The sequence below is a fragment of the Anser anser genome (genome assembly GCF_964211835.1).
Source record: "Anser anser genome assembly, chromosome: 3".
NCBI lineage: Eukaryota > Metazoa > Chordata > Aves > Anseriformes > Anatidae > Anser > Anser anser.
In genome coordinates this window covers 9,163,987-9,191,363 of record NC_139722.1, presented here as the reverse complement: position 1 = coordinate 9,191,363, position 27,377 = coordinate 9,163,987, and the positions used below count along the sequence as shown (strand labels likewise).

At 37.3% G+C, this 27,377-nt stretch overlaps 1 long non-coding RNA gene across 1 annotated transcript; it reads left to right on the top strand.

Annotated features, from left to right (window-relative positions):
* Window positions 1–12,506: 12,506 nt before the first annotated feature.
* LOC310897037 lies at window positions 12,507–19,642 on the top strand. Its single transcript, XR_014582008.1, has 3 exons — window positions 12,507–13,696; window positions 14,646–14,753; window positions 17,941–19,642. It is a non-coding gene; the product is annotated as an uncharacterized lncRNA (long non-coding RNA).
* The last annotated feature ends 7,735 nt before the right edge of the window (window positions 19,643–27,377 follow it).

Sequence of the window (27,377 nt, the reverse complement as noted above, 5' to 3'; positions counted from 1 at the left end):
TTAAATCCCTCAGGTATCTTTAATATAGTTCAGTGTTCCCTTGTCTCCAGAAGAATACAGTAGCATTGGGAAAGATTGAGAGACAGACAACCAGAGGACCAGACAGCGAGGACCAAAGACAGTGAAAAACTAAGCAGAATAACACTCCTCATCTTGGAGATGTCACTTAGGTAAAGGATACAACAGATGTCTATAAACCAGCAGTAACACAGAGTGGGTGAAATGAATAGAAACTATCTCATCTATACAGAGACCATCAAATAAAACTAGCAAGTAAGAGATTAAAAGCAAGCCACAGGGGTGCTTTCTCATATGTGTGGCTGCCACAGGACATTGTGGATGCCTAAAGCTTATCTGGGTTCAAAAGTTATGAGAAAAATTAATGAAATAAAATTGACAGGATTCTATTAAACACAAAGGTATCACCTTTCATTTGGGAAGTCCCAGAGGCATAAGTCACTGCTGGCAAAGGAATGTACAAGGGAGGTGTCACCATATGCTGCCCTGTTCTTACATGCCTCCCTATGCATCTGCTGTTGGTCAGTGTTGGAGACAGAGCTAAATGGATTTTTCTCTGACCTGATAACGGTGCTCTTATGCTCACACAATTAGTGTTACCCTCTGGGGAAGGGATTTAGGACAGATACTGTAGAATGCTATTGTAATGCTTAAAATGTACATTCAAGGCCATGGCAGCATGATTCAGAACACCTAAATTAGGCAGAGTTATCCTATACTGTCAGTTGCGCAAGACTGGGACCACATCAAGGCTCTTGAAAATTTTAGCACACTCTTCTTGATTTTTAATTGAAAAAAAAAATTCATATGTTAATAAGAATATTTATTGCAAAATGGATGTGGTTTTCAAAGAAGAATACATGAAGAAAAATGTATTCCTCCTCCCTGCTCCCCCAAAATGATCTTTTGCTAAGCGGAGACTAGAAGTTTTAATTTTAGATATTACTGTATCAAACAGCAATATGATACAAAATTCTTTGGTGCCACTTTTTAATCTGATATTGATGATTCATACGAAGTCAGATAATTTCATCCCAGATAATATGATACAAAGTTGTTACTGCATGAGTCAGTTTCCAGTAATGAAGTACGAAAATATACCAGAATTCACCATATAACAAAATTAGAGCTGTAAGCTGTAATACACTTCTCAGGATAGCCAATATAGACTTGGAACTACCTCCTGTGTTAAATTAAAATGCTCTTCTTTTGCTGTTGCTCATCATTAAAAGTGTTGAATACTGTGTTCTTACCTGGGGGATTGTGGGAAGCTTGTAATATTTATAAAGGGAAGAGCCACTCATCTCAGGGCCATTTCTGTTGTATGTATTATTTATCTCCTGATTTATCCCCTCCCATGTTCACTGTCTTTAAGATCTATGATTAATAAAACATTCCATGCTGAACAGTGTGGGTTATATTCCCAAATATATATATTCGGGCCATTTCTATGCAAATGTCACAGAAGAGATTTTTCATTACCCAAAAATGTACGTATTCTCTACTTGATCCATTCATTTCACATTTATTTTTTAGATTAATTATTCTATTTCCCTACATGAGCAATTTTCAGCTGGGCACCCCCAAAGGGATTTTGTAACCAATGTAGACAGACTTTATTCTTTAATACATATGAGAAGTAACTGTAGAAAATAATTTAAGAAAGTGATTTAGAAAAAAAAAACTCAATTTTTTTATTTTGTTTTCTTAGACAATATTTAATTTATTATTAATATATGGAAAAAAAAAGATAAAGAATGTTGTAAACTTCTTACAGTATACTGTAGCTGTATCAGAAGGAAGCATACATTGGCTTCATCTAACTTTAATTAATATTCAAGTACATTTGGGAATACTTTTGCTACAAACAGAACCAAAAGTCCTTATTGTGGCAACTCTCGATATCCTTTCACTGATGGAAGTATGACTGGGTGCTTTTAACCTCATTTTCTGGAAAAAAAAAAAAAAAAAAAAAAAAAGAAAAGACATTAGAGTTGGTTAAAGAGAACTAAAACTGCATGTTCTGTTCTTAGCTGGTGCAGCAGTATGTACCTTGAGTACCACGTGCAGTTTTGGGCACCACAATGTAAGAAGGATATAAAACAATTACAGGGCATCCAAAGGAGGGCAGAAAAGATGGTGAAGGGTCTAGAGGGGAAGACATGTGAGGAGCAGCTGAGGTCACTGGGCCTTTCAGCCTGGAGAAGAGGAGGCTGAGGGGGGACCTCATGGAGGCCTGCAGCTTCCTCACACGGGCAGCAGAGGGGCAGGCGCTGAGCTCTGTTATCCCAAGGTAACAGCATGAAACTGTCAGGGGAGTTTCAGGCTGGATATTAAGATCAGGTTCTTCACCGAGAGGGTGGTCAGGCACTGGAACAGGCCCCACAGTGAAAACGTCACAGCACCGAGCCTGCTGGAGTTCAAGAAGCATTTGGACAGTACTCTCAGACATATGATCCGATTTTTGGGTGGGCCTGTGTGGAGCCAGGAGTTGGACCCCATGATCCTTGTAGGTCCCTTCCCACTTGGGATATTCTATGATTCAAATTTTGTATTATAAAAGAGGTCAAAGTATGTAACCTGAAATATTTTGTTGTTTTGTTTTAGATCTACCACTCCCTCTTACCAGGCCACCTTGTCCTAATACTGCAACTTGTTGCCCATTTTCCAGCAATATACATCCATTTTACTGAGAATACATCAATAATAGTCCCTGATTGTGTTTACTTTCAGAGTGGTTTTCAGGAATAGCTAATGCCCCCAGTAAGACCAGTCCTTCTGTGGCAGCACTGCCCCAGCAATGCACAAACCCTCATAATCAGAATCCAGACTCTAGGGCTAGGGAAAGAAGGGGGTTAAATACAAGGACTGTGAGATAATTGTAAAAGAAAATGTATATACATATTTTACTAATATCAATTAAACAGTCTTCCATTGCATTCAGTAAGCTTAGATATGCATAATAATTTATGTATAAGTAGTCATGATACCAGAGCTACAGAATAAGGTCCCTGATAAGTTGAAAAGGCCCAGTGCATATGGTCTTAACTCACTTTTTAAAGCAAGTTTATTCTCAGATAGTTTAATTAAGCTGATTTTCAATCTTGAATTTTAATTTAAATTTTCACTCTTGAGTCAATGGTCAATTGAAAGAGGATACCAAACATCATAAATGGAAAAGGTTTGAGAGAGAACAACTACACTGGGGCTCCAGTCTGAAGCGAGTCTCTCTTTAGAGTGCTACTACAGATCCAGATTTCTCTGCCAACATCCCTTGTTTAGCAGAAGTGCGCAGCACATTCTTCAACTGTTTAAGAAAAAAGTGCTAAGAACTGCAACCCATACAAGAAAAATCTCAATGAACTGTCCTTCTGGAAATAAAAACCTTATGAGAGACCTCAAGCCACATACCCCAAATCACTGCTGACTTATCAGAAGCTTGTTCCTTGTCTCCATACAACTGCTAACTCTCTGAGGTCTTAAAAGTTAATCACAGATTATGATATCATTACAGAAAAGACATCATTTGACAGATAGGCAGATGTCAGGTTACATTTATAACTTGAATGACTTTTTATAAAAGTCATGAGTAGGGATAAATATTGATTCTCTCAACTTTTCAGCTGATCTCAGTAGGAGTTACACATATAAAAGGACTGCAGAACATGAAAGAACATTGCTGGACTGGACATAAGATGAGCAAAAAGCTTATTGTAATGATAAGAAATTATCTGGCATAGAAAAGGGACTGCCTGATAAATAGAGTAGGAACAGGACAGGAACAGGACACCAGTTTCTAGAACTCTTTCCAGAAGAGAAGAGTTATTTGGCTGTCTCATCCCAGGAGCTAAATCAGGTGGATGTTATCAATTCTTTCACAAGCAAGAGTGTACAAGTGTAGAGATGACTCACAAAGCCTAAGGAAAACAAGGAGATTCTTATAAAGTGCTAGCTCAATCTTTTTCCTCCTTAATAGCAAGAATTAAAGCAGAGAATAATAGCAGAGAATATTTATATGGGGAGATATTAGCTGTTTTTATTAAACCAATTTGTGTGTGTTTGTAGGTTTACATTCAAAAGTGTGGATGTGTTCCACTGTTAGAGATTAATGGACTGAGAACAAGGTAGGTACTTAATCTATTTACAAGTTCACCATATACATCTTGGGTATCCTCTTCTGTAGTCTAACAGCTGAACTCTTCAGAAATTGCAAGATGATAAAAAGGAGACTGATGACTTTGTAAAGTTATATATTTTCTTAAGTGATCCTTCAGCATCACCCTTTTGGTCTGAAAGGTCAAGAAAAGTTTTCAATACCAGGAAAAAAACAAAAACAAAAACGTAAGTTCTACTCTCCATCAGTGTTTTGTTGTTGCTGTTGTTGTTTGTTTTGTTTTGTTTTTATGGGCAAGAATATAAAGATATGAGAAGTGTAGATTAGATTCTGGATGCTTAACCTGATTTATAAAAGGGATCTAATTTTAAGAACCTGCTTTTGTCAGACTTTTCAGCAGAAAACATAAGTCATTTTTGACTTATTGACTGAGTGACCGGTCAATTCTCCTGTCACAAAATTTCAAATGGAAACTACTAGGCAAGAAAAAAATAGCACTCTGCCTTCCCACGTTTTGAACTCCAATACTGGTCTAACATCATTTGTTATTCAGACTTTTATAGAAGCAACTCTGTTTCAGCCATAATATTTTGTCTGATTGTTTGTGACATTCATTTCTAGATTTCAGAATAGCATGGTACACCTAATATTCTTGGTTTGTCGTCAACTCTATTACAAAATTCTGACTGTCTGCTTATGACAGATACCCATTAAGGAGGGGTTTATGGTTTAGCATTGCAATTACAATCTCTAGGGGAGCTTGTTTGGCCTTTCTATGAAAACATGGCCTGGTTAATAAGCATTGTTAAGACAGAAATGTGAGTGTCTGTAGCTGAAACACACAAAACTGCCTTGATGGCATTTGCCCCAGACTGGCAGTGCTAAAAAGGAAGATGACCATTATCTGGTTTAATTGCAAAGGGACTTTTGAAACAAAAGATTCATCTTGTAAAAAGTATTAAAAATATGAAAAAAAATTAACAGTAGTGGGGTGAACAGTGAGTGTTCTGACTATTCAGTCTGACTGACAGACAGAAGAAGAAAAGTAGTAAAAACCTGTTTTAGTGCTCCCAGAAGCTGTTCCATAGTACCTCCAATCTGTCCAGGCTAGTATGAAAATCCTTCCCCGGGATGCCATGGGGGGCCAACAAAGGGCAGCTTGGGGCAGCAAGCAGGGAACCCAGGGTATGTGTGTGTGACCTGCTGGGGTTTCTCCCCTGCATATACGTAGGGGTTTCAGGGAGCAGCATGGACATGCCTAAATTGGGAGCAACCACATCTACCGTGGAAGAGGCATGCAAGTAGGGACTGTAAACCCTGATACGCATGACTAAAACCCACACTATTTGTGAGGGGTTGTGTAGCTGTGAGCTTGTGTACATTTGGGTATGATTAGAATTTTTTGAGTTTAGTCTTTGAAGAATGTTTAGAGATATGTAGTTGCATATTAAGATTTATGACTGATACTGCAGTTTATCTGTTGTATTGTTGACCTTGAATGCACATTTCATTGAGTGTTGATTAGTTATGTGCTAACTGCTTCTATTCTAGTTTTGTTCAAACAAGTTGAATTGAGATTTTTTTCCCCTGTGACACATGCCTGTTTTATTTTTTGGGTAGCAACTTGAAAATATGGATAGGAACCTCTCATTACACGAATCTTGAGGACACATTAGGTTGACAACAAGCACAGCTTGAAATAATTAGAATTATTAGTAAATAAATAAAAACAACAACAACAACAAACAAACAAACAAAATAAAATACAAGTCAGCAAGGTTGAATACACCTCAATAACCTGAAGGCAAAAAACTTATGAGTCATAAAGCCAGAACTAACAATGTCATTGTGCTATTTGAACCAAAACTTCATTCTAAGCTTTCTCCTCCTGGGAACTGATCCCTATCACTTTCTATCAGATTGCTGTTATGATAACACTACATTTGTAACAGCCTAGGAATAGCAGGCTCTAAACATTTACATACTTTATCTAGAGAGCTGATCACAGCGACACGCTCCTTAACCAAACAATAAAAGACAGGAAGAAAAAGGCCTGCTATTTTCTGATCTGTTTTACATATTGTCATTCTTGCTTTAACTCATTTGTCCATAAAAATATCTCTGTGATAGGGAATGCCAGATGATGATAATGAATAAGCACAAACCACTGACTAAATGACAAATTGTGTGCACTCAGCAGACCAGGCTGCTTTTAATTTTTTTGGCCAATTATTTCAATGTACTGCAGGAAAGGACATCAGATATGTGGCCATACAGCCATGATTGTTTTCATTAAATATGCAAATGGATTATTATCATACGTCATAAACTCCACATCATCTTCAGTACAAATAAGAACATGATACTGCAAGGGACTTCATAGATTAATGAGTTCAGTCTCTGCTTTTACAGGCAATTATGTTACATATCCCATTTCATAAACTAATCAAACTTTAAAATTAATTAAGCTTTTTGCCCGATTTGTATTGGACACTTTTCCAGACTTGTGGTTCTCAGAAACACTATTTTAATTTCCAACATAAATTTTATTCAGTTCCAGTTTATTTTCATTTATTCTTATGCCAAGTAGCCTTTCCCCTCTTGGATGTTTATCATCACTGATATATTTACAGAAAGCTAGAATAACCCCTACTTAGCCTTCATTTCACAAGGCTAACAAGCCAACTGGTTTTAGTCTCTCTTCATGAGAGAAGTTTTATATTTCCTAGTCATTCATGAATACCTTTCTCTACACTTAATCCAGTCTGAGTTATTCTTTCTCAAATACAGATTGTCCCCATTCCTATTACCCCATTACTCCTGTGGGATATAGGAACTGGGACTTGGGGCATCCAAGGATGTTGTCTTTTTTTTCTTAGTTACATCATATTGGTGATAGTCAGTCTGAGATCAGTCAGCCCTACCAGCTTTATCTCTTTATCATTACGATGTGATGAAATCCTACTTTACAGCAAAATTGTGCATGACAATACACAGCAACAGTGCATGACATTGCATTTTGTACTTTGGAATTTCATCTCCTCTTTGTTCTAATTCTCAGGGACATCTCTCATCTCTTCCTTCCAGTACAATAGAAAAATATTACGCTATATTAATGATGACTCCAAAACTTGCACTGTTGGTAAATTTTATTACTATCTCCCCCATTTTTTTATTTTTGCATAGGGAACTAATGAAATCCTTAAATGCCACTGATAAATTCTTTCCATTCAGTATTTTCCCAGTTTATTACAGTTCAAACATCTACCTTCTATTCTTTTATGGTTATTCACTTTCTAATTTAACTCAGTATTTTCTTTTTGTCACCATGTCAAATACTTTGCCTGAAAGCCATGTGTATTAGAGCTACCATCTTTTTATTTGACTGCCAAATTTCTTTCAATAGTAGATCAGGCATGATCTATTTTTGCTAACCTGGCTTTGTGCATCATTCTGTATTCCGCTTACCTCCCTTTCTGTTTGTTTGTTTGTTTGTTTAAAGAAAGAATCCCAAAGCCTTCTGTATAATGAATATTAACATTAGCTTGTAGTAGTTTAGATCATTTCTCCATCCTCCCTTCCTAAATATAGGTGTTAATTTGCTATTCTCAAACAAGGTGTTAGATTTATCTTGATAGATTTATTCAAAATACTTGCTTCTGGGCCTGTTATTTCATGTCCCAGCTCTTTCAGAAATGTGGGTTAGAAATTTTTCAGTCTCCCCACTCTTGAAAACATTCAACACTGTTAATTTTGCTTCTCTTCTCACTCTATTTCTTTCCACATTTTCTTACCTTTTTATTGAGCAAGGAGACCTTTGCTATTTCTTTTAATAGTTTTACAAGCCTATCAGAACTTCCCTTTGGGAAACCTCACTTTTCCCCTCTACTTGTCATGTCTCCTGCAACACTGCTTCTATCAACACCTTTTTTTCCTATTTTTTTTTAATTTCTTGATATTATTTATCCAGTTATCTTTTAAGCTATACAGTCATACATTTCCTGCTTTCATTTGGGATATTTTTGTCACTGAATTTTTAAAATTCCAAATCAATATTTTATTTTAATTCCTGCAGTCTTAACTCCAACTGATTCTACTAGTTGTCTTAGATTCTTAATATTTTCTTATTTAATATTAGGAACCTTATTTATTCATATATTCAGTGCAAATAAAGTCACCTTGCTAACATTGATTCAGTTGCATTTTCAGTTGCATTTTCTACAAACAGAATAGTATGTAGTGTCCTCATTTCATATCATAACTATTTCAAAAAAAAAAAAAAGTATCAGCTGTTAAGGGCTAGGGTCTATTAGGTGAATATAATCTTCTAATTTTCCCATTCTTGAATAATCAGACTTTATTAGTAGTAGCAGCATTTGGTTTGCAGTCATATCTGGAAACTGAAGTCTCACATATTAACACAGTTCAAATAAATATTTGTGTAAATCTATATAAATGGTGACACTAAAATGTCATTAAGAGGCAAAATATGTGAACTCCGAGAAAAAAAAAATACTCCTGTACAATTTTAGATACCGCAGCTGGTGTAGGCCTAGCCAGCTGAGAGTGTGGAAGAGGAGTGTCTGTCCATTTGTACCTGTGCAAAAAGTCATATTTTTCATTTTACCAGTACTGTTACAGTGATTTCTGTTTTTATCTGTGACCTCAAGGATCAAGAGGAGTCTCCCAGAAATAATATAACAAAATATCTTTACCATCTGAAATAATTTTCACCTAAACACACTCTCTTTTATTTTCTAGAGGTAGTTGGATTTCCCAATTGAACCTCCTGGAACTGGCTGCAGAGCATACAGCACACCTTGACTGCTGGTCAGCTGTAAGATGATAGTTTAAAGCTGGATGGTGTGACGTCCTACTTCAAAATGCATTGGAAATTGAGATTAATTTCAGTCCATTTCTCAAGCAGATCCAGGCTGTCTATTATGCAAAAGAGGATCCCCAGGAGAAACATAAACATAAGTAAGACTGTACAAATTGCTAGTATGATGTGGCAAAGTCCTGGTTTCCTTGAAGAGGAGACTTGTTAAGGTAAATTGAGTATAATCATTAACACCTTTCACCCTTATGCATTTATTTTTCTGTGAAATTGATGATATACACTTTAGTGGCTAACAAAACATATAAAAATAGCAAGGGCTGAGATGATGAGATAATGATCGTGCTAGCACCTCTATTAAAAAACAAAAACAAAACAAACAAAAAATGTATTGAAGTATTTTCATGTTCACTCTTCAACACAATCAAGAAGCATTACACTCAAGCCAGTGCTCCTACTGAATGCCTAAAGAAAACAAAACAAAACAACAACAACAACAAAAAGGCCTTGCATTATTACAGATATAGGTATTATATCTGTTTGCCTACAAAAGAGGCTGATTAAACATTATTTTTGTCCAATTTTCACATGTATTTACCAATTTAGAAAGCATCAATCATGTAAAAGAAACATAGAGGGAATATATCAGGTTTCAGACTTAGAAAGTAGACACAACTATAACTACCTGAGTTAGTAAGAAAATCCTCACCGGAGATTTGATTGGAATTAAATTTTTACCTTTGCCAAACACATGAGAATGGGAATTAGTGGATAGTCCATTTTTATGCTTCAGTTCATAAATTTTTACTTCTATGTGCATGTAAGTTAATGCACTTTAAAGACGCCTAAACAAAGGCGGCACATTTTCTGTTGATGGTCGTTCCGATTTGAACATAAGAAACTAAGAAACCTTTCTGTTACCTCGTCCTTTCTGTGTTTTCTTCATACAATGATTCACTTGAACAAGTTTCTTAAGTAGAATATACATTGTACCTACTAACATGCCTTTTTAAAGTGTAGTCATGGAAATCCTGAACTGTTAAGTGGAAGTATTCTCCCTAGAAATCAAGTTACAGAAGCTATATGCTTCATTTCAAGCTACAAAAACAAACACTGTGACCTCTGTGTACAATCACAGTAACTAGGATTTGGCATACCCAGAATAAACTGCTCAAAAAATCATCAATCATACAAGAATCCTTTGGAGAAATTGTTATTGAGTGCAATCTTCAAAAACACATTCTGCTTTTGCCTAATACTGCATGCTGAGAGTTAAGTTTTATTGATAAGGATTTAGAGATATAATGTCATAGAGTGCTTACTCATAAAATGCTCAGCTCTCTCCCCTGTTTCATGAGCCATTTCTTCACTCCTGCATATTTATTAAAGTTTTAACACTTTTCTCCCATGCATTTTGATCTATTCATATGAAAAAAACACAATAACATTTCAGCGGCTGCACCATTAAGTCCTGAAATTCATTCAAACATATTGTATAACTGCCTATAATAAAAATCTAAAAAATTAGAGGGTAACAGATAAAATGATTATTACATGAATTTTAAAAATGTAATGAAATGCAGCTGATTCTTCTGTTAGATAATGTCTGACAAATTAGACAATGAATTCAGGCCACTACTGTGACTTTTGTAAGCTCATCAGCTGGTGCTTGAACCAGGTCTTTGCTACAGTCTTGAAAGCTTTTTTCTGACAAATTTCAAAACAGAAACACATGCAAGCCTGCAGTAATCTCATTCCCATGGAAGTCAGCTGGACTGAAACACACTCTAAATGAAGCCCTTAACCAAATATTCTCTTGAATATTCTCTTCTTTAAGGATAAAATTAGGTATATATGTCCCAGGGTTACATGCATGATTATGTGCCCCTTTGAGTATTTAAATTGCTGAATTCCAAGTATTGGTCTTCATTGATCTCATCCTTAGATTTACAATATATTTCTGTGGAAGAATGGCACAGACTATTCAGATGTCTTCTGAAGCAGGAGGCAGTTTTATGGGATGCATCCCAGGTAAGAAAGAGTGTGTCCCTGCACTTCATCTATGAAATAAGGATATTGGCGGGGTTCCTCCAAATCACTGGAAAATAAGTGTTGTGGTTTAACCAAGCTGGCAGATAAGCACCATACAGATGTTCGCTCACCCTCCCCCCACCCCTCTGTGGGGCTGGGGAGAGAATTGGGAAAACAAATGAAAGCTTGTGGGTTGAGATAAAGACAGTTTATTAGGACAGAAAGGAAAGGATAATAATAATAATAATGATAATGGTACTACTACTAATAATGTGTACAAAATAAATGATGCACAATGCAAGTGCTCACCACCTACTGACCGATGCCCAGCCTATACCCCAGCAGTGGTCCCCCCACCCTGGCCAACCACCCCATATTAATTGCTCAGGATGACGTCAGAAGGTATGGAATACCCCTTTGGTCAGTTTGGGTCAGCTGTCCTGGGTCTGTCCCCTCCCAGCTCCTGCTGCATGCTCAGCCTGTCCACTGGCAGGACAGAGCGAAAAGCTGAAAAGTCCTTGGCTTAGTGTAAGCACTGCTCTGCAGCAATTAAAACATCAAGGTGTTATCAACATTATTCTCATCCTAAATCCAAGACACAGCACCATACCAGCTACTAGGAGGTAGCTCTAACATAGCCGAAACCAGGACAATATGGTGCAGAAGCTCTTAAGAGGCTATATGGTCTATCACTTTGCCAATGATTGGCTAGCAATCCTGTGCTTCATGCACCTCAGGATATGGCCAGCCCTTTTAGCTGCCAGGGCAACCTGCTGACTTGTATTCAACTTGGCTTTGACTGGAAGCCTCAGATCCCTTTCCGTGGGGCTGCTCTCCAGCCTCTCGTCCCCCAGTCTGTACATATATAAGGGTTGCCCCGTCCCAGGTGCAGAATCTGGCACTTGCTCTTGTTGAAAATCATGTGGTTGGTGATTGCCCAAGCTCTCTAATTTGTCAAGATCTCCCTGCAAGGCTTCTCCACCCTCAAGGGAGTCAACAGCAAGCTCCATACAGTCCAGCTCCTCTGTTACATACAGCACCAACCCCTGCCTCACCTGCTCAGCCTGTCCCTTCTGAAGAGCCTATAGCTATTCATCATAACACACCAGTCACAGGACTCTTCCCACCAGGTTTTGCTTACACCAATGATGTTGTCGTTCTGGGACTGAGCCAAGGCTTCTTGCTCCTCTTGCTTGTTCCTCATGCTTCATGCAACAGTGTAGAAACATTCAAATGTGCTTCATTGTACCCAGCACCTCATGGAACAGACTGAAGGATCTCACTAGCATGCAGTTCCTCAAATTTTGGTGCGCCATCCCATAACTCTTCAATGGCGTTTAGTTTAGTTTTATCCCCTTCCCCCTCTAAATCTAGTTTAAAGCTCTATCAGTCAGCCCTGCTAACTCCTGTGCAAAAATCCTTTTCCCTTTCTGTGAAAGTTGCATCCTATCAGGCAACAGCAAGCCTGATGTTGTGTAGACCATCCCATGACTGAGAAACTGAAAATTCTGATGGTAACACCAGCCTTGGAGTCATGTACTGATCAGCTGCGTCTGCCTGTTCCTTTCAGTATTGTTCCCTGCTACTGGTAGATAGAGGAACACACTACCTGTACCTCTGCTCCTTTAACCAATTACCTTAAAAGCCCTGAAGTCCCTTTTGCTTTCTTTTGGACTTCTCTATACTACTTTATGGTTGCCAACATGAAAAGCCAACAATGGATAATAATCAGAGGGCCATATAGTGCTAGTGAGTTTTCTAGTAACATGTTTTACCTGGGCCTCAAGAAGGCAGCAAACTTCGCTATGGGATTGGTGTGCTTGGTATATCAAGCCTTCTGTTCCCCTCAGAAGGCAGTCACCTATGACAACAGCCCTTCTTTTTTTCCAAGGTGGAGGTGGTTGTGATACAGGGGATAGGCTGACTTGCCCTAGGCAAACCCACTTCCAACCTGGACGGACCTTCATCTATATCATTGTTTGCCTGTCCATCAAGTTCCCAAGCGTCATACCTGTTCTGTAAGGGCACCAGGGAAGGCGAGGTAGGAAGGGAAGTGATATACAGGGAAGTGGTTCACCTGCTGCCCTGAGCAGCAACTGGCTTCCATTCCCCACTGTCTCTTAGGTCCTCTCCTGCCAGCTGGCAAGAGGGTAAGGGATTCTGCCTTTCTTTTGTTGTGGCTGGCTGATACATCTGTCAGGGATGGTAGGGTATGATTCCACCAGTCTCCTTCTCTGACTCTCTAATGCTCCTCACTCAGCCTGCCCACCACCTCCTGAAGCTCTTCCACCATGCTGAGCAGTTCCACCTGGGCACACCTCCCACAGGTGTACTCACTGCTGCTATCCGACCCTGACAGAAATCTCAGGCACACCCTGCAGCCTGGGACCTGGATGGCCCCGTGTTCTCTTGGGAGCTCCATCTGGGTAGCTGTGGTGATTCCTGTGGCTGGAGAGGCCACAGGGGACACAGAGGACATTGCTTTCTGCCAGGGGAGATGCCATGACTGGATCTCCACATGAGTGGGTCACAATAACTGGTTGAAGAGGCAGTGACAGCACCCTCCCTTCAGGCCCTCACAAACAAACCGCTGCGCCATGCCCTGGCTGCCATGCTGCAGCCTGTTAGCCTGCCCTGGTCCATCATGCTCCTCTGCTACACTACGGGACATGCCTGCACTGGAGCTGATCACTTTGGTAAGTGTTTTAAATATGATTATGGAAAAACAGAGCAAAATAAAATAAACGACAACCACAAAGCATTGCAGTATAACAAATTACTTAAGTATCTACCTACCTCTGAACTTCTACTTAAATATACTTTCATTTGGTAGTCTTGGAATTACTACATCTCAGAATTTTTATTCAACCCATGGTGAAATTCCAACAGTTCTTGTGTCAGTCAAGATTTTGTCACTGATTTCAGTGTTGGAAGGGTTTCACCCTCAGACCCTGACAATTGGGAACTAGGTAAATATTTGCTTATCTTAAAAAAAATAAAATAAAATAAAAAATCTTTATTTCAGCATTTCATCCTACTCTCTTCTGATCTGCCTTTTTTGAGTGAAATCTATATTCTATCCCCATCAAGTCACTGTTCTCTCAAATCCTTCCTGAACACTCATTTGTTCTTTGGGGCCTACAAGAAATGAGTTAACAATGTCAGAAAAACAATTTATTCTTTCTCTCTCCCTCTATGTGTATACCTACATACACATATAAATGTGTATATGTACATATATATGCACCAGTATATATAAAATGTGTAGTGTATGTTATTTTATATTCTGTGGTTTCAATGCACCTTGCCTTAGCCATGTCTGCCTTGTTTAGGTGTAAGTGCTTTCTGATGATATCTGTCTATATTTTTTGTCTCACGCTGGGGAAAACACCTCTCACATTGCTTTACAACAAGAACAGGCCAACTATTATATTGCTCCTAACTACTCGAGGGCTGAGTGACGGGATATGGTTTATTGTGACAGGGACATCCACAGTTCTGGGATGCTCTGGCTGATGTGCAGAATTATGGGAGCATAGCTCCAATGCAGCTGGCTTGGCTGTGCTAAGTGTGTTTTGCCATAGAAAGGGAAGTCCTGACGTGTGTTGTGTGCTGTTTCCTCTGTGATGTGTATCACATTTACAGAAACCTTCTTCACTTGGTAGTCCTGGAAGTCACTCAGTGTCTCAGGAGTATGGCTGATGTGAAGACTCATACATATTTCTTTGTCAAGCCCACAGTGTGGCAGGCCAGGTATGGTGAAAATTGATCATTCTATGTACTGCAGACCTTGTATTGAATGATTTGCAAGTATTTTCTGACTTAAAAATAAAACAAAACAGTGTTTGACATGAGTGGAGCTTGAAAAATGGTGCAAGAAGGAAGAGGAACAAGACAATGACTTGCTTGACAATAGTCATATTGAAACTATACATTAGGTTTCTAGGCTACTTTGTCTGTTTCCTAATTATCTGGAACCTATGTTCCTTTCTGTGAAAGGGGAAATATCACCTACACCATCTCATTAGAACTTACATGGCAGAAGCTTCTGAAGTGCCTTTAAACATTATGCAGAAAATTCTCATTTCTGGACATAAACAAAATGCCTGCAGCTGAGTCTAACCAAAGCAGTGCACTTCTTTTCCCATCTGCAGATGACATGGCCTGGGCCACTGGAGTTCAGAATTAAGCTATTCCTTATCTCTATTAGGATGCTGTACTTTCTTAAGTGGTTCCAGCAGGAAGAGCCTAGGCACGTCTCTGAATCTATGAACAGCTGGTCCATAGACCAGGCTGACTCCTGCCAAAGACCCTTTGACCTTCATCTCTTAAACAGTCACACTCTAGCCTAAACTGGGTAATAGTACTGCTCCTGCCAATGCACTTTTTCTGATCATTTTCCCCTTTTGTTGCCATGCTGACTAACTGGAGCTCTGTTTGCTTTCACAGTATTTTATAATTTTATCCAGGCTTTGGGATTAAGAGCTGGGTGATGGATAGAACAATATCTCTTACCTATTGTGAACAGAGATGCCAAAACTGCATCCTGTGTCACAGTGTCTGAGCCTGTGTAGGATCCCATATATTAATTTATTATGTTTGAGTTAGAGTTTCTCTTTTTACACATACCTAGTGATATGAGTTTGCATAGAAAAAAAAGTGTTTTTAAACAGGAAAACAAATATTTTCCAGAAGCACAGTTGAATGCTGAAAACATGGTGAAAAATATCACATCTGAAGCTCATTTTGTGTGATCTATTGTTCACAGAGAGCAAGCATACATCATTTGGTTTTATTCTTACCCTAGAATTTAATGCCCATTGTGCAAAATGTAGAAGTTAATTGGTAGCTAACTCACTTTGATGGTATGTTTGCTGTGCTTGAGGGACATATTTTCCCAAATTGCCACATTTTAAATAGATTTTACCTTGCAGGGCTTACTTTTAGCTTATCATTACAACTTGGAAAAATTCACTACCTTTGCTCCATGCAGATAAGTGTTCCCAACACACTTAATAATGAGATATCATGTATACCTATGCAAAGGAAAAAGAGTAGAAGGAAAAACAAAACAAACAAACAAAAACACACAAAAAACACAACTCCAAGAAACCTCTGCTGTGAAGGATGTAGTAATTAATTGTTTACACATTGGAAACGGACATATAATTTTTGATGATGCATGAGGTGTTTCCTTAAGAAAAGGTTGAAGGACTCTTTCTGTATATTCAAGGCACTCGTTTTTTTTCAGTTGAGAATCAGAAATGTAGAAATCCTGCATGAATGACAGCTTCCTTCTCTCACATTTTATTAAACATTCGGTAGGAGTCTTTTGAACATTCAAAATTTAGAGCTCTATCAGGAAAGATGATGACCTAGCAGTCTCACCTGCTCCAGAAAAATACTTTTGTCCAGACCAAACTGTGTCTTACTCGTAGAATCACAGAATGGTTGGGGTTGGAAGGAACTTTAAAGATCATTTAACTCAAATCTCCCTGCCGTAAGCAGGGATGCCACCCACTAGATCAGGTTGGCCAACCACCCATCCAGCCCGGCCTCAAACACCTCCGAGGACAGGGCATTCACAACTTCTCTTGGCAACCTGTTCCAGTGCCTCACTACCCTTACAGTGAAGAATTTCCTCTTAATATCTTATCTAAATCTATCCTCTTTGTGTTTAGCTTGCAAAGATTCATCAACAGAGGCTACTGGCCAGTTATTAGAGTTGGACATTAGGAAGAAATTCAAGATATAAACTTCAGTAACTAAAGTGGAACATTCTTCCAGGAGATATTAATATACAGCCCCACGTTTCGGAGGTGGTTACATTGCTAATTTATAGTTTACAGTAATCTCACTACTTTAGAACTACTACAGAGAGCTAAGACATGGGGTTCTGCCAGGTTGTTTGCTTTTTTGTTATTGCTTTTAAGTACACAATCTAAATCCCGAATTCCTTGCTAGGCTATTATTATTATTTATTAGCTGAGGTCAATCACATCTTTTCTTCATAAAGTCTGAATAGTAAATGGAAGAAGACATTAGAATGTAGTTATTTATGAAATCCATACTTTTCCATAAGAATTTTACCCCTGAGCTAAGATTTATTTAACTAAAATAATATTTCTTTTCAATGATGGTGGAAATCACAAAACTGATAACAGAAAGTCAACTGTTTGCAACACAATACTCTTCATTTCTATTTAAAATTGAGAGCAATCTTTTTAGCAAACAAACAAAAACAAACAAAAAATCAACCAACCCAAAAAATTTGACATATGCAATACATCAAGACATATTAGAGGTGTTGCCCTGGAGTGTTCTGCACGTGCAAGTGGAAAGTGGGAGTTTAGTGTGCCAAATATCTGAAACACAGGCAAGTAGGTAAGAGACAAGGCTATAATTCATTGTGGCTTCATGCCATGTTTGTTTGCCTCTCTGTATAAAAATGAAACCCTCTAGAGGTATTCAAACTTTGAAAATAAAGTATTTTAACTCCAAAAAAATGATGGTAATGTGAAAGTATTGGCTTGAAATGACAAAAGCCCTAAGCTTTTAAATCTTTACAATGTTAAAGTTTAAAGAATTTGCATGAAACTGCCATTAGTTTACCATAACCATTATTACTGCTAACAGCAATTCAATCACGTCTTAAATTTGGGATTTCAACAGCACAGGGAATTTATCTTTCCAAATAAGTAATTTGAGTAACTTGCTAAGTAATTCTGAAGAGTAGTCATCCCTCATCTTTTTGGGGGTGAATTCTCCACTGGTCTCCATGTAGTTTCCCATCAGATGGCAAACATGCCTCCCATATGATTTTCCCCATCCCCAATAAACCCTGAATGTGTTTTTGAGCCAGTGCATCCCTTGATGTGAAAATGTTACATAAATATGGCTAAGCAGACTGGTGTGACTGCCTAGGTTTACCTTCCCACAGGGCTCCTGCAGAAGTCCAGCAGATGTGTCTCCTGGCAGAAAATCAGCTGAGATAATGAGAAAAGGCTTCAACTTCCATATGCTGGTATCAGCCCAGATTTAATGTGCTCCTCCGAGTGCTTCTCTTCGTAAAAACTTCTGTAGCACTCTGGCAGGTTTTCTCAACCCCTTCAAGAGAAGATGCTCATGGAAAGGCTGCTGGTCTATAATTACTCTGCTGTGTCTGCTTTCCTGCTCCTTTCCCATCAGCCCTGATGAGCTTAAATAGAAGTTATATTCTGTATTTTCCCGCACCTCTCAGTGGCCAATATTAGTGAATACATCTGAATGTATGCTTGTTGCTAAGAAATGTGGCCCTGGCTGCCTTTTGGAAAAATTATGACCATGTTATAGATCCAAAACCTAGAAGAGCTTGCGTTTTATGAGGAATACCAGTAGGAGACCTAAGTATTCCTCTTACATGATGGTTATATATGATGGGATTCAAGTCTTCACAGGCAGATGGGCAGCGAGATGCAGGTGACATAAACAGAATGAAAATACAGAAGGAAATCTGGTGGAGCTTAGGTTGCTTCCAACTATACCAGTTTCTTCTAGTTATCTAGAAATCTCTGGGACTTCAACACAGAAATTTCTTCTTTTTTTTATTTTTATTTTGTACTTCTAAAATATTTTAACAGTATTACCATTATTATAAATTATTTCAGAAATTACTATGTTTCAACCCTTCCTTTCTCTACATTTCTTTTTCACTGATTTATTTTCTCAGTAGAGCAAAAATATAGCAACTATTGGTTCAGACTAACAGTCTGGTGGAAATCTTAATCCCTACTCTTTGAGTGCATAAGAGCCCCATGAACAGCATTCACAGAATAATGCCCTCCTGAGAGAGGTGCAAACTGTACCAGAAATTGTTGTAACTCCATTGCACGTTTTATACTCCTCCTACCTTCTTAATGTGACTAAGTGATTGATTCTAATCTCACTGCCTTCTTGGTTTTGGAAGCTTTTACTGTGGGGAAAAAAAAAAAGAATTTGCAGTTTGCTTCAACATTGTGTAAAATCATCACTTTATTGTTTTTAATGTACCTCAAGAGATGGAAGAAAATATAAAAAGGGACCAATAAACTGAGAAATATATTTTCTATGTACATCTTACCAGAAAGGGTGGAAACTTGTAAAAATGAATGAAATGAATGATCACTGTCTTGCAAAAGTGTTATTTTGACAAAACAAACAAACAAACAAACAAGTGCCACACTCTCCTTAGTATATTTACAAAGTTTAAGTCTCTAGGATATAAGAAGAGCCCTCGTGCTTCAGCCCTGCATGGATTAAACAGTTTTGGTGTTTTTGGTTTGGTTTGGTTGGTTGGTTTTGATTTTGTACCTTTACAGCTTGTAACAAGAGGAGTGGCTGAAGATTGACCAACGGAACAATAGTACAGGTAGATTGACCCAATTCTGCTCAAATTAAAATTCAAATGCAACAAATCAATCTACAAGGGATTCTAACAAACCTGCTTTCAAACTGAAACATGAATTGTGTGTTGCTTCTTGAGCAGGTGTGAATTACGTAGAACAGAATCATGTTTCTGATACAAGTCAGGACTCTGTTGGCCTTCTTGGCCACCTGAGCACACTGCTAGCTCAAACTCATCTGGCTATTGAACAATATCCCCAGATCCCTTTCTGCCAGGCAGCCTTCCAGACACTCTTCCCCCAGCCTGTAGCATTGTAGGGGGTTGTTCCCCAAGTGCAGGACTTGCCACTTAGCCTTTTTGAATGTCGTATCTTGGCCTCAGCCCATGGGTTCAGCCTATCTAGATCCCTCTGCAGAGCTTTCCTACCTTGAGCAGATCAACACATGCACCTAACTTGGTGTCATCTGCAAACTTACTGAGGGTGCACTCGATCCCCTCATCCAGATCATTGGTGAAGAAGATACTGAAGAGAACTGGCCCCAGTACTGAGCCCTGGGTGACTGGCCTCCAACCAGATTTAGCTCCATTCACCACAACTATTTTGGGCCTTGCCACACAGCCAGTTTTTAACCCAATGAAGCATACACCCATCCATCCATTCTTCTTCAGAAGAATGCAGTGGGAAACAGTATCAAAAGCCTTACTGAAGTCCAGGTAGACCACAACCACAGCCTTTCCCTCATTCACTGAGCACCTCCCCTTTAGAAGGAGATCATGTTCGTCAAGCAGGACCTGCCTTTGATAAACCCATGCTGGCTGGGCCTGATCACCTGGTTGTCCTCTAAGTGCTGTGTGATGGCACTCAAGATAATCTGCTTCATGAGCTTCCCTGGCACTGAGGTCAGACTGACAGGCCTGTAGTATCCTGGAAAATTTGAATCACTTCTTGGTGATATGCATTCAAATCTAAGAAAAGTTTATGAACAATAATGTTTTATTTTCATCAGAAAATATTACATCCTGAACCAGATTACTTTACTCAGGTCATGTAAAGATTACTATGCATGCATAGAAGTAGAACACTTCTATTTGGGATATGCTATAAATTACATGTAGAGAAACAGTAAAAGTGTTTACTTCATGATATGTGCTCCTAGAAATAATGTATTGTATAGCTGGTAATCGAGCCAACTCACATGTGGTCCTAAACCTATGGCAGACACTGAGATTCTCATCTGTAACTGTTCCTAATATATACTTTACCTGTTATACGATACAGGTGTGAATGCTTCACTTTTGTGCAGAAATTTCAATAAGTAGAGAAAGCCACTTTGTCTTTGAGTTGGTTTTTTTTTTTTTTAAATCTAACAAAATTTAGCAAAGACCTCATCACAAGGTTACTCTAACTACCCTGCTGCCTAATAAAGAATGCTAATTTGATACCTTCTTAAAAAACACTTACTAAACCAGAGGAACATCTATTTAATGTAATCAGAAAACCTCTTTTGATAAAGGGTAAATAAACTGATGCAGTTTAAAAGCAATAAAATCTCTTTCTTTTTGTTAACACCGTGAATACTGTAAATAGGATATAACATAACATAAATATATATTGCCATCCAAGACCGTTGGTTTCCTACCTTCATACACAGGGATGCAAGAACAAACATTTAGGCAGTGAGACACTTGTCATACTCTCCTGCAAACTTGAGTGGAATAGGGAAACTCCTAAGCATGACTATAGTGCCTCCAGGGAAGCACAATCCCACAGGTATGGTCAGAGTCCCCTGATGAACCCAGACAGCTCAAGATTCAGCTTTTTTATAATAATGAATAGGACATCTGGGTTCAAGGACTGCTTCTACAAGAAAGAGTGCTAACTATAGACTGTAATAGCCAGGAGGATATCCCAACCTGCCAGCAACCTGCAGTTTAAATGGGTTCTACCTATCCTTTTAAAATTAGTCCAGAGTACAGAAAGTGTATTGTCAAGATTGAAAAAGCAAAGAAGGAACCTGTACTTAGACAACATTTTTTTTTTTTTCAGGGTTCTGATTTCTATTCAAAATATAATTTATCTAATCCCTCCTTACTGTAAAGTACAGAAAGCCTCTCCGGTGGGGGGGGGGGGGGGGTAGGAATAAAAATAAATTAAACCATCACAAAACACAGTAACAAATTTGCTTGCAGAAGACAGACAAAAAATGTTGGAAAATATCAAAATATCATAAATAAGAATTTGTCTGACACTGTTGATCTAAGATTACTGTTTACTTTGTAGGTAAAAAGGGTTTACCTTGTACTTAGTGTTAATCATTTATACCTACTTAAAAAAAAAAAAGGCATTTTGAAGGTGTTACAAAACTTCTTTTTGTAACAATACTTCTGTTAACTCAGTATTATGTAGATTATGGGAAATTTTTCAGCATAATAATTGAACTTGTTTTTGACCTTCTGAGATCAGTCATAAGCCACTAGCATGGATGGATTTGTTTAGGTATTATGTGTACTATAACTAAGAGCAAAACCTGAACTCACTGTCAAACTTCATTCTCTGTTTTTAGCATCCTGTGTCACAGCTATTTCTAAATGTTTAAACTTTTTTTTTTGCCACTGCCATATATGTAGATCATTAAAGTATATGTTTATAGAAAGATCCTATACTAAAGAAGCTCTCATAATATCTATTGAGTCCTCTTTACAAAAAGTAAAAAAAAAAAAAAAAAAAAGTATATGAGTTAAGAACACTCCTTGTGTTACAGAGTTATTTAATTGTTAATTGTAGAGATAAGCTGGATGTTCTTGTTTCTTGCTGTCCTTCAAGGAAAAAATATACTCTGTGTGGACTGTGGCATCAGACTGCTTTCACATACATGACCTTGCAGACTTATGTTCCTGATTCTATTATTTTAAACTTGGTTATATGTTGCAATCAAAACATGCAATAACAGTAAAAGATTGCTTGTGGATCGAAGGATGAAAGATGTCGTTTTAAAAAATTAAGCAAATATTTTTTGAAGACAGTTCAGCTGTATTAATAATGATGCCTAAATAAGTGAAACAGCTGTCTAAAAACAACCATAAAATGACGTATTTTTCATTAAACGAAAAAACAACAACTTCAGTCATTAAGAAAAAATGCAATAATACAAGCAAATATTTTATTTGTTAGTTTTTCCCCATGTTTTTCCACAAATTATATAAAAGGAAACAAAACAAAACACTTGTCCCTCATCTGATAAACAGTCCTTGAATGGTAAATTAAAGCAATAACAAATGGTAATTCCAAGGAAGTTTGAAGTCCAAACCCACCAGGTACTGAAAAGGAATTACAGTACTTGAATCGTGTGCAAAGCCAGAACCTGCATCATTCAAATATATGGTATTTGTACTGTTGACTTCAACAGAAGGAAAACTTTTGCCTGAGTTTACTAGGATTTTGATATATGCTGAAAAATTACACCAATGGAGGATAGAGTTAGGTTTATGCTCGAGTGATTTCCTGAATTGAGGTCTGGTAAAAATATCACTGATTTGGATATTGATAAATTCATTCAACCTCCTTCTATGAAATGACTTTAGATTACAAACCCTTTCAAGTGCTTGATTTTGGAAATGGAATTGCCATTTTCTCTTCAAAGAATATACATTGCAGTTACATTGAAGAGATAAGGTAGGTTACAGGTTTTTTTGTTGTTTGTTTGTTGTTTTTTTTTAAACAGTTTTGCTACATTTCTGTTAATACCTGACTAATAATGACATATTTCCTTTTTATTGTCCAAAGCCTGCTATTAATTTTCTCAGAGTCAAATCTTTGTCTTAATGCAAGTCAAAAAGTCATTTGCAAAGGTAATATTGCCTGTTTTCACTTTGTGACAGTGGGTCCAGTATAAAATACATACATAGTAAGAGTCACAACATAAATGCTTGAGATATGTCTCCATTTTTCTTTTTTAATTATTATATTTTACATTTAGTTCACATGCAATTTAACGGTAGCATACACAGCACTGGAAAATTCAGATATTTGTAACAAATGGTTTGCAGTGGCTCAGAATTTATATATGATTTATATCTAAGCGTAGATATGACATCTGGTATGTCATAGAATTAATCATAGAATCATAGAACGGTTTGAGTGGAAGGAAACTTAAAGATCATCTAATTCCAACCCCCTGTCATTGACAGGGACACCTCCCACTAGACTGCGTTGCCCAAAGCCCTATCCAACCTGACCTTGAACACTTCCAAGGATGGGGCATCCACAACTTCTTTGGGCAGCCTATTCCAATGTCTCACCAAGGAAGAATTTCACCTTCCTCATACCTGAGGAAGAAACTGGACCCTTTATTTATTTGAGACACACCTTTTTTGAGACTCTACTCCGAGAAAACAAAATTCTGTCTGTGTAAGAGGTGATGTGGTACAATACGAGTGGATGGGGACAGTGAAACTATTGAGGCTGACACTATATATTTTGAGGGGTTTTACTTCAGACTGGCTCTAGTTCAGTCTATGTATGAAGGAGCATTGGCAGTCAGACTGCATTTGCTTGGGCTGCCAGGAGGCATCATCAGGCTCGGTTTCTGTCCAAAGAAATCCAGCCCATGCACCCAAAGCTTCTCTCTGATATGAATCAAAGCATACTGAAGGCGTATCTCAGGAGTCATTTCAAAAGCACCCTGAACTCAATCAAAACAGTAGCATAGATGAATCCATAATAGATACCTTTATGCTCTGTACTATGAGCCATTTCTATGGAGAAAGTATGCCTACCCTAGATTGCATTTGCCTTGCTCTGCTTTTGTGAAATGGTATAGATTTTTTTTTGGTACTCTTCTATTCTATAATGAAATGAAATCTTTTATAACACTTTTGAGCATATATTTATTATATATGAATTGTTCTATCATTACGTTCTCTGCATGTGTGGATGGGGAAGTTGAAGCACTTTGAGGACTAATCTCACTGAAGTGTACAAATACACCCAAATTGCTTAAGAAAGAGCTAGCTCAAATACCTAAGGTAAATCCAAATTATGTTGCACAGAGCTCCATGTAAACTAGTATACTTGTTAGTATAAATATACCCTAACCTATGGCACTGCCAAAGCAGGTAGTGATTTCAGATATTTACAAATCTTTGCTGTTTCCTCAGCCAACTCACTCATGCTTCTGTTCTGGTTGGTGCTAATATGCTGATTATAATTGCTCTCCTTCATGATGACTTTTCTTTCATATACAGATGCTTACCTACAGATCTATCACCAGCCTATAGCTTTTTTTGATATCCTTTTGCTTTTGCTAACACCCAGTCTCTGAACTCCATAGGATACTTAATAAATGCCTGTTTGAATATATTGAACTATATCTGACTGTAGTTTTATTAAAGCACAAGAAAGAGAACTGTCAAATTATTGATCTCACAAAATATTAAACATAATTTATTTAGAATTATACCTAAGAGGTGCTTTTTAGATAAATGTTTAAAGTAGTCTTTTTATATTTTTGCATGAAGGAGGTTGTTTGAAAGTAGTACTGGGGACATAGTCAGACTACAGTTTTTCTAGGGGATATGTTTCTTTTTGATGGAATTATGTCTTTTCCACCACTCAATGAGGACCATTTTAAGAAAATAACTGAATTGTTCCCCCCAACCATGTAATATATTTCAGATGAGCTTTCATAGTGGAACAAATATTGAACTCCAAGTTGTTTGGTGTCTAATGGGACCTGTTGAAAAGAAAGTATGAAAATAACATTTTTACAAAGGCTGACTTAATCTTGGCTTCTTTATAATTTATTGTATATATTGATGCCTTTGAAAACTAGACTAGTTGATAAAGTGTGGGGTTTTATTTATTTATTTATTTTTTTCAGCAATGACTAAGGGCTCCAGAGGTGTCTAGGTCTTATGTCCACATTGATATTAAGCAAGTGAGTTTCCAGACCTGGATTTTATTGGTGTGGAGAACACTGGTTTTATCCAGTACTATGGAGTGTCTGTCTTCAAAGACAGCTTCATACTCTTTTTTTTTATTATTCCATTTGTTATTCTCCCATGTGAGTTTGGCAATCAAAACCTAGCCGTTGCAGACAGTATGCTTGCATGATGTAACTACTTGCTATCAATGCCATAAAAAGTAAATCTAGATTCTTTCTACTCAACTCACTTAAACAGTCTCTTTCTCTCCCTATCTCTGAGAAAGAGCCCAAATATTTTAAATTTAAATGTACACAGTCAATTTTAATATAATGTTCTTTCTCTGCAAATGAGATTATGATATTATTCACATGTTCTAGTAGTCTTTAGACAATTAGCTTTTTCTAATGTGTTTCCTTTGCCATCCTTCATTCTGAAAAAAGAAAGCTCCATGAATATTCAGGCTTTTTTTTTTTTTTAAAAAAAAAAAAAAGCACTAGTTACAATGACATATTACTTGAGTGACCTGAAACATATTTGTATTGTTCTTACGCCTCTTCCAAACTACTCTCAACTGTCATAAGATGAATAATTGCAAATATTGGACTGCAGTATGTTTAAGTTCAGGATGCTTTTTTATGAAAAAAGAATAATCAAAGAGATTGACTGACAGAAAATACTAGAAACCATATTGTTATAAATTATGATAAAAAAATAATATGGAAAATAAATTGCTCTTTGTTCACAGATCTTTGAGAATTTTGCCTTCAAACCAGAATTGTTGGAACCTGAGATTAGAGTACATGCAAAGTCCTAAGAGGTAACTGATTGCTGAGAATGCATGGAAATGTATTGTAGTATCTATTACTGAAACAGCTAAATACACTGATGATTTAAACAAATGATTTTATGGTTTTATAAGTCCACAGCTCTTTGTCACAAAAGCAGCCTCAACCCTTTTATCTTAAGGGCTGAACTAATCTTACTATGAGATTTAATTACTTTCAGAGTTTTTGTACCATTACACTTACATGTCTACTGCATTTAGCTCTGTAGTAAATACCAAGAGCCAGATACTAGCAGCTTCAGATTATAATGGCAAGGTTCACAAATTCCTTTTTCATGTTTTTACTTTATTTGAAACAAAAACAAATATTCTAAATAACTAAAAAGAAACAACCAACAAAAAAGAAAATAGCACCCATAAACAACAACAGCCGACCAAAACCAGAAAGAACAACAAACCATTAGTACACAGAACACTTAGTCCATTGCGGAACAGGTTTTGCTTTTGTTCAAGACCTGTTGATGATAAGCTGTCTATACTTTTCAAAATTCTACTGTACTTCAGTGGATACCTTACAACATCTCAGATTCCTAAATTTCTTTTATTGATTTTTTGTAGTCTTTGCATTGTCAGTACTATAACATCCTGTTTTTATTATTTTTCCCAACTCTCCAGTGCGGTTATTACATTCATGTATCACTTTGAAATTTACAGCCTACTTAATAGCATTTTTATTTTTTTTTTATGATTTTCTTACTCCTGCCTTTTAAAAGGATCTTAGGGAATATGTTTTAGTTTCCTTCAAAGTAAAAACAAACTAAAAAGCTACCTAGCCAAATTACTACTTTTATTTTGACCATAGAGAGTGATGAAAAAAAATTATATTAGATAGGTGCAAATTACAACATAAGAATAATATTAACAATGAGAAACCAGCTTTATGATCTGCTCATTTCATATACTTCTGATCACAGAGAAATGCAACTATGTGCAATCCTGCAATCATTGCTTTCCTACTCATCAGAAGAACAATCTAGTATTAAAGTATACAGATGTGATGACATGTTAAAGAAGGAAAAGAGAGGGCAGGAGGAGAAATAAAGAGAAATATGTTGCTATATGCTAGTGATGGGCTTTTAAAATGATGACTTCAAGTGTTTTGGGCTGCAGGAGAAGTCAGTGTCACTATGACATGCTATACTAACCAGCTCTGGTTCTTATATAATCATAGAATCAAAGAAGGGCTTGGGTTGGAAGAGATCTCAAAGATCATCTAGTTCCAACTCCCCTGCCATAGGCAGGGATG